Source organism: Homarus americanus, unplaced genomic scaffold (genome assembly GCF_018991925.1).
Source record: "Homarus americanus isolate GMGI-L3 unplaced genomic scaffold, GMGI_Hamer_2.0 scaffold31037, whole genome shotgun sequence".
In the NCBI taxonomy this organism is placed as follows: Eukaryota; Metazoa; Arthropoda; class Malacostraca; order Decapoda; family Nephropidae; genus Homarus; species Homarus americanus.
This window is the reverse complement of record NW_024722227.1, coordinates 20,576,849-20,585,808: the sequence shown is the minus strand read 5'-3', so window position 1 is coordinate 20,585,808 and position 8,960 is coordinate 20,576,849. Positions and strand designations below refer to the sequence as shown.

Sequence of the window (8,960 nt, the reverse complement as noted above, 5' to 3'; positions counted from 1 at the left end):
ATATATATATATATATATATATATATATATATATATATATATATATAATATATATATATATATATATATATATATATATATATATATATATATATATATATATATGTATGTATATATGCAAGTAAATCACTGTAGGTGCTTGTGATCCAGGTATATGCTGTTAACCACAAGGAAACAAGAAGCCCGTATCATCATTGGGTATGACTTTTCTTGGGAGATTGGTATCCCCGCATCCCTTGAGCAACGCTCTTGTGCATTATGCGGAAGACTCGACAGCAGCACCCTTATCCACTACCGCCTAATATGTCCCCACACACAACGCTACCGTGACGCCTGCTGGACCACCACTCCACGGCCCCCTGACGATGATCCTCCCCATACTGGCCAGATATTATGTAAATAACATTGATTATGTGTTAAAGGAATATCCTTCCTTCCTTAGGCTTTAGTAAGCCCCTTTATAATATTTATCCTGTATATACTTGTGACACTTCCCAGATGCTTCTGGTGTTATTGCACAGGGGTACCAAGTGACAGCACTAGGATCCCGCTTCCTCTATCAAGGAATAAACAATTGAAATTGAAATTGAATTGGAAACAAGAAAACACGAAGTTCCCAGGGGCGAGTACAGATGTGAATTACACGAAAGCGCTTGGGAACTTCGTGTTTTCTTGTTTCCTTGTGGTTATCAGCATATACCTTCACTGCCATGCAGGACAGAGGTTCGTACACAAAGAAATGCATCATATTCATTAGCAGTATATATGGGTCATAGTCATGTGGGTGAAGCCACTGTTCGCTGCCATGCAAGACAGTAGTTCATATACATTGGACGTCATATTCTAATTGACAGACTCGGGCAAGGGTTTCCCTCAGCTGAATAAAATCGCCAGAATAAAATAACTAAGTGGGTCGCTACCCTTTAAAGGGTTAATGAAATGTAGTATAGGCCTACGTGTCAAAAAAAAAATATGAATTGTGGATTACAAAGGAGTGTTTACAACCGAGGCAAACGGTGTCTCCTCTGTCGCCATCTTTAGGCCGGTGGGTCAACTACACCTGAGGCTGCCCTACACACTTTTCTCTCAATTTTAATCATAAATAGTAAGTTATGTCCACTGGCTCATGTTCTTGTTATCGGGTACAGTTAGTTGTTGTTATGTATTGTGGGTGTGTGTGTTTTATAGGGACCTAGAGTTAAAATTTGGTATATATAAAATTAAGAAATTTATTCATTATTTAAGTTGCGTCATATGTAATCCTTTCTTTATAATTCGTTGGTAAAACTCAGAACAGCTCTACTACATTGCTAATAGATGATAACAAACCTACTATATAAGATTTTCATATAGGAATCCTAGTACTGTATATTACCTGTGACGAAATGGACAAAACATTGAACAAACTGTTCACTTCTTTCTTGTAAACCAGGGAGGCATTACCCGTCTTCATATTTACATTGACAAATCAAAATAAATCATCTCTGAACTTTGGTTTTAGTAGGAATACACCAATTTGACATTACTCATTCCTATCAAAATCATAGTTTAGTAACAGTTGGTTTTTCATGTGTTGGAGGATGAAAAGGAAGTGGTTAATTTAGTTTGTGGCATAAAATTAGTACAGGTATATGCAGTAGTTCATTTTACTAGCCAAAAAATAGGTTAGTGTATTTCGTAATGTTTAGACAATTCCAAGAAATTTTTCTTCAATGATATTTCCGCCGGAAATTATGGATAACCAAGATATTAATTGGTAAATTTGCACTGTCCCACCACACTGTTAGAAAGTCAAAAATATATTTTTCTAGTGTATTTGTGTGTGTTTAGACTGAATATGACCTTCATTTCTGGTGGAAATTAGCCGTTTTTTATTTTTATCAATTTTTTTTCGTTGGACGTTTTCCGAAAAAAAAAATGGTTAAGCAAATATAAAATACACCAAGAAACACTAGAAAAACAAAAACCAAACTAAACCAAACCAAACTCTCACCATATGATGGTATCACCTGTTAATGTTAGAAATAAGGCAAACAGAGTATTGGGTTTTATATCTAGAAGTGTAAGTAACAAGAGTGCAGAGGTCTTATTGCAACTATATCTTGCGCTAGTCAGGCCGCACCTCGATTATGCGGTTCAGTTCTGGTGCCCCTATTATAGAATGGATATAAATTCACTAGAGTCGGTGCAGCGAAGAATGACAAAAATGGTTCCGGGACTTAGAAACCTTCCATATCAGGATAGGTTAAAGAAACTTAACTTGCATTCCCTAGAAAGACGAAGAGTGCGGGGAGATACGATAGAAGTATTTAAGTGGGTGAAAGGAATCAATAAAGGGGATATAGATAAAGTTCTTATAATACCCGAGCAGGATAGGACTCGGAGCAACGGATTCATGTTGGATGAGTTTAGGTTTAGGAGGGAGATAGGAAGAAACTGGTTCACAAATAGGGTGGTGGACGAGTGGAACAAGCTTAGTAACTTTGTAGTAAATGCGGGAACTCTGGAAAGTTTCAAAAGGAGGCTAGATAGATTCATGGATGATAGAGAGTGGTAGTAACTCTCGACAGGAGCTGCCGTGCACAGGCCAACCGGCCTATTGCAGACTCCTTATTTTCTTATGTTTTTATGTTCTTACTCTATTGGCCTGGTTTTTGTTCGTTGTTGGATTTTGAGATTCTTACACAACGCCACATATGTTGGTCTTTGCGATATTTACATTCAGTCCTGCACTTATGACACTTTACTGAGGTTGGAAGAACACCATGCAATCAAAAAAATGCTACAGTTTCTTCGTTGTTTTTTTTTTTTTTTTCCCAAAAAACTCACAATCAGCTCCATGTAATTTAAGTGACACCCATCACGGACTTCCACGGTTGGAAATTAATATGAATTTGGAAATATGAGAGACCCAAAATAAAAATCGATTTTGATTGGGCCAAAAATACCGCAAATTAAACCACAAATCATTTTAATTGGTTGCAAAAAAAAAACGCTTTTGATTGGTCGCGTGTACGGGAACACGTGCGCATGACGATTTATGAAGGAGACATGCAGTGTGAGAGGCGAGGTAGGCAATAATGGTGCAAGATTAATGGAAGAATATAGAGAAAATTTTGGATACGCTTTCTCCGTTATTATAAATTTCTGCCGGTAATGTAATAGATGAAAATTATCTTATACAGTGACCCCTCGTTTAACGAACGCCTCGGTTAACGAAATTTCGGTTAACGAACTGCCTTCCATAAGGATCTTCAATTCGGCTAACAAACAAAAATTCGGTTAACGAATTTCTTACGAACCGACCTCAACTTGTTTTCGCTTGCACTGACCGGGCAACCAGCTTTAGTATCAGTCCGCCAATACATTAATCTGTTCTAGGGCTTAAATTCCTTACTATTTTAGTAAATATCAAGAAGTTTATACTATTCAATAATTTTAAAAGTTTAATATTCAATTTTTTAGTCATTTTAACAATTATTGAACATAATTGAAGGTAAAGTGACTAGTTTAATGCGCGGCATCCAGCCTCTTAACACAGCAAACAGGCATTAGTCTCTCTCTGTTTTCACTGGAGGTAACATCTTGCTTGAGACTCTCTTCAACTAAACGCTTTTTTTCTGTGTTTCCAAGCAAATTATTGGTCATTTTGAAATATATTTTACATATTGACAATATATAATGCAGTGCAGTGTTGATTTAAAGAAAATAATCTTGAAATACACCAAGAGAACTAAAATTTTATGGGTGAAATGGTGCCATGGGGTGACTTCTCTTCCACCCCAATGACTTCTCTTCTTCCTTCTCCTCCACCCCCATTCTAATTCCCATCATCATCATCATCCAGGAGCCTTCTACATACACACCTCAAAGTAAGTGAACTTTTCTACCATTTTTTTTGAATTTAGGAAATTTTCGGTGAGCTGGAACCAATTACCAAAAAACCCATTGAAACAATGGTTTCGGTTAACGAACTTTTCGGTTAACGAACGACCTTCTGGAACGGATTGAGTTCGTTAAACGAGGGGTCACTGTAATTAGACGTCTTATTCGAATATGATAATACATTAGTGGTAGGAATGTGTGGTGTGTAAACGCAAAAATACCGTATACAGTATACTCGTTTATAGGTCAACCCTGATTTTTTGACCAAGAAATCATTAATTTATGATATGACTAAAAACACTACGTCCTATAAATTGAGGGTCGCCGTGCCTGAAACATCGAGTGCCGAAGGCAAATTGTTTACCATTATTACGACACTTTACACTGAAACGCGGGTAGTTTCAGCAAAAATATTGTATATTTCCATTCAAGTATTTCTTTAAGTCATTTAGGAGGGATTATTATTGTCATACAACAGTTTTTTAACTGAAAACCATTCGAAAAGCGATTACGGTGACATCTTTTGAACAACGAAAGAAAGCGAAAGTCGATTGTTTTCGTCATGGTTTTATCCCACTTTCCACTGAAATACGTACGTCATTTCAGCAAAAATATTACATTTCCGTGAATGTATTATATGAAGCACAGTATGAATAGAATATCATTGTAATACAGTGGTCCGTAGGTTAACGAGCACAATTCGTTCTAGAAGGTTGCTCGTTAACCGAAACCATTGTTTCAATGGGTTTTTGGGTAATTGGTTCCAGCTCACCGAGTATTGCCTAAAGTCAACAAAAAAGGTAGTAAAGTACACTTACTTAGGGGTCTGTATGTAGAAGGGTCCTGGATGATGATGATGGGAATTTAAATGGGGGTGGAGGAGAAGGAAGAAGAGAAGGCATTGGGGTGGAAGAGAAGTCACCCCATGGCACCATTTTACCCATAAAATTTTAGTTCACTTGGTGTAATTCAAGATTATTTTCTTTAAATCAACACTGCACTGCATTATATATTGTCAATATGTAAAATAAATTTCAAAATGACCAGTAATTTGAGTGGAAACACAGAAAAAAAGCATTTATGTTGAAGAGAGTCTGAAGCAAGCTTTTACCTCCACTGAAAAGACAGAGAGACTGACGCCTGTATGGTATGTTGACAGGCTGTTTGGCGTGCTAAAAACTAGTTTCCCTGTACTTAAATTATGTTAAATAATTGTTAAAATGACTAAAAAAAATTTAAAATAAAACTTTTAAAATTATTGAATAGTACAAACTTCTTGATATTTACTAAAATAGTAAGGAATTTAAGCCCTAGAACCGATTACTGCATTGGCGGACTACTACTACAGCTGGTGGGCAGCCAAATGCAGGCAAAAACATGTTGGGAAAAATTCGTAAGGAATTCGTTAATCGAGGGAATGCTCATTAACCGAAGTTAAGATTCTTATGGAAGGTAATTCGTTAACCGAGGCGCTCGTTAAACGAGGGATGACTGTATAACATTATTTTAACCGAAAACTATTAAAAAACGAGTGACATCTCTTGAACATCGGAAGGTTAGGTAAAGTCTTTTGTTTTCGTCTTGTATTTTATCCTATTTTACATTGAAATACATCACGTTTCAGCAAAACTACTATTTATTTCCAAGAATATATTCATTCAGGCGCAGTTTAGGTAAAATATACTTGTGATGCAACAGTTTTTTAACTGAAAACGATTCGAAAAACACGTACCCACTAGCCCTGTTCAAGGAGAGGACTGGGAGGAACTGTTTGGTGCTGAAGACAATGACAAGGAAAATGATTTTGATGGATTTTAATGAAAATATTCAGAAATATGGTATCGTAGTATTTATTCAAGTCAATTAGGATAGAATATTATTGTAATACAACAGTTTTTAAATGAAAACCATTCGAAAAGCGATTACGGTAACATCTTTTGAACAATGAAAGAAAGCGAAAGTCGATTGTTTTTGTCTTGATTTTATCCCACTTTCCACTGTGCAGTAATACGTACAGAAAAAATATTACATTTCCATGAATGCATTATATCAAGCACAGTATGAATAGAATATCATTGTAATATAACAGTATTTTAACCGAAAACTATTAAAAAACGAGTAACATCTCTTGAACATCGGAAGGTTAGGTAAAGTCTTTTGTTTTCGCCAGGTATTTTATCCTATTTTACATTGAAATACATCACGTTTCAGCAAAACTACTATTTATTTCCGAGAATATATTTATTGAGGCACAGTTAAGGTAAAATATACGTGTGATGTAACAGTTTTTTTTAACTGAAAACGATTCGAAAAACACGTGTACCATGATACTCAACAGCTGGTGGTGCGTCGTGCATCGTTGTAAACAATATGAGGTTGAGGTGGATTGCCGGGTATTATATTAAGTGTGAAATATAGAAAAGTTTTTTTTACCGGTATTTTTTGTAGATCAATGAGTACTGTGATACCGTATATATGATAAGTTAGCTTGTACTCAGAACTTCAAAATAGACTACTGAAAGCACGTAAGGTAAGTTAGCCTTTTGTAAGTTGGTGAGCTCATCTGCTGAAGGCACTGCACAACTTTTCAGTACTAATTGGTACATATTTTACGTTTCCATTGTTTACTGGCAGTAAATGGTGAATATTTTTCATGTCTGAAGCTAAAAGTTGCTCCTCGCCCTTCCCATCACGTACGGATTCAACCTATCAAAACTACTACCCATGTAGAGGTCGACCCTCAACTTTTTTGCCTAAAAATTTGGTCTTAAAAACTCGAACTACACACGAGTATATACGGTACCTATTAATTTGTCAATATTATTATATTTCCTCGGTCACATTTGATGAGCTTCGAACGAATTTGATATTCATTTCAGCCGGAAATCACTAGTTTTCAGATACACCTTCCACTCACTCAACAGCCTTAACTGAAAAAAAACTAACAACCTAACCCCTCTTTGTTCATGTCCCTCCCCCCCCCCTCCATTTTGAAAAAAAATTGCCCAATAATAAGTCTCCTGTCGCTATAGCCACCGCGACACAGGCGCTGTAGACGCTTAAGACCTTCTCGACCAGATGTAAACAAATCATGGCGACACTTCTGGCTGAGGAAATCTGATAATATTGAAAAAATTACTATCTCGGTTATCCTTAATTTCCGGCGGAAATATCATATAAGAAAAATTTCTTAGAATTGTCTAAACATAGGAAATACACATTAATAACAGAGATGGAAATAACGGTGCATGACTAAAAATTTACCAATAGGTTAACATGTACATATATTAATGCTGGCAACAATTCTAGCAAGAACATACTGCTTTTACACCATAATTTTTGTTGTTTATTGCTAGTGAGTGTTCTCTTTTGGGGGAAGTGTTTCTTTTTTATAATTTATACTATAATGCCTTCAGCTAGCCATGGGAGGGGGAGTGTCTAGTGTGCCGGTTGTCTGAATCGCATTACAATGCTATATAATAAATGACCCAACTCTGAAAAAATCGCGTTTCCCCAGTAGGGGAATACTTTACGTTAGGTTAAATAAGGATAAGTTAAATACTGACATTATATAACCACTCAGGACAGATAGGGGGTTAGGTTAAATAAGGAAAATATTAGACTTGCTGTAATGAGACAAAATCTCACATGAAGAGGTAAGTTAGGAGTTTATAGTAGTAGAGTATTATAGCGAGAGGAAATGGTAGCGTGTCTCGAGGGTATGATGTCAACACTGTATATTAACACAGGCACAGTACAAGTGTAGTATATAAAACACCAATGCGTGTTACAGCTTTATTTTACTAGTTCAATAGGGGGGATTAATAGGGGGGGTTCGTACACAATTTATGATAGACTATGGTATTCTCGTATAACCTAACCTCACAATTAAAATGGGCACTTCACTAAGTCGATCGTTGGGGAGGTTCGGGATCACTGCACTTCTACAGTCTACACAGCCAGCACTTACTGTTACACGTGGAGTTGACAGCACTTTGTCGATGGACCCAGCTGAGACTTCGTTACACTTAGTGGTGGGCTTCTCTCGAGCGGGACTGGGGACGTGGTAGCTGGCCCTCACTAGTTACAAGACAACTGCTTCTCTGCCAATCCTCGAGGGAGGACCAGGACGTCCTATATATTGGGAAGCGAGCCGTCAGGTTCAGCTGGCCTGGGGGGCGGCGAAGGGTCTCTTTACATTTGACCCCGCAAATGTGCGGTCAGGCCTGGACCTTTTCAGAACTATCTGGGAAAGTCATCAGGTGGGGCCATGTGTATATTGGGAGAGCAACCGTGAGAGTTCCCCAACACTTGACTTCTCAAACGTCGGGTCAGACTGGAGTTTCTGAGATGTAAGGAGAAGTCGTCAGGTGGGGCCGTGTAACACGAGAGGCCTTGAGTTGGGCTCCAGGGGTTACAAGTGACCTGGCTAATTGTGAGGTCAGGTCTGGACTTCTTTCTGCGGTGTAGGTTATTGTATATTGGGAGAGAGTCGGCTGGTGCCTTCTTACATGTGTGACATGGGAGGGGGAGCTAGTTGGTTTACAATCCTTGGTCAACCGCAGAGTTACCCTATACTTGACCTGGGCTAATGTCGGGACAAGTCTGGCTTTCCTCGCGATGTAAGCTGTGGTCTGACAACCCCTCACATAGTGAAGGTAGTAGTAACAGGAAGTGGAGGAAGTGGTAGTATCAGTGAAGTGGTGGTAGTGATGGTGTTAGTAACAGGAAGTGGTGGTAGGCAGGTGGTAGTGAAGGTGCTAGTAACAGGAAGTGGTGGTAGTAGTAACAGGAAGTGGTAGTACAGGAAGTGGTGGTAGTATTAACATGAAGTGGTTAGTGAAGGTGTTAGTAACAGGAAGTGTTGGTAGTAGTAGCCGGAAGTGGTGGTAGTAGTAACAGGAAGTGGTGGTAGTTGTAGCAGGTAAGGTAGTAGTAACAGGAAGTGGTTGTAGTGAAGGTGTTAGTAACAGGAAGTGGTGGTAGTAGTAACAGGAGGTGGTAGTAGTAGTAACAGGAAGTGGTTGTAGTGAAGGTGTTAGTTACTGAAAGTGGTGGTAGTAGTAGCCGGGTGG

The 8,960-nt window shown here is 38.0% G+C and overlaps 1 long non-coding RNA gene across 1 annotated transcript in view; it reads left to right on the top strand.

Annotated features, from left to right (window-relative positions):
• Positions 1 to 818: 818 nt before the first annotated feature.
• The window catches only part of LOC121862412, a 16,435-nt gene continuing 8,293 nt past the window's right edge, over positions 819 to 8,960 (top strand). Inside the window, exon 1 of the long non-coding RNA XR_006088225.1 lies at positions 819 to 1,105. This is a non-coding gene — a long non-coding RNA (uncharacterized LOC121862412). The remainder of the gene's footprint in view (positions 1,106 to 8,960) is intronic.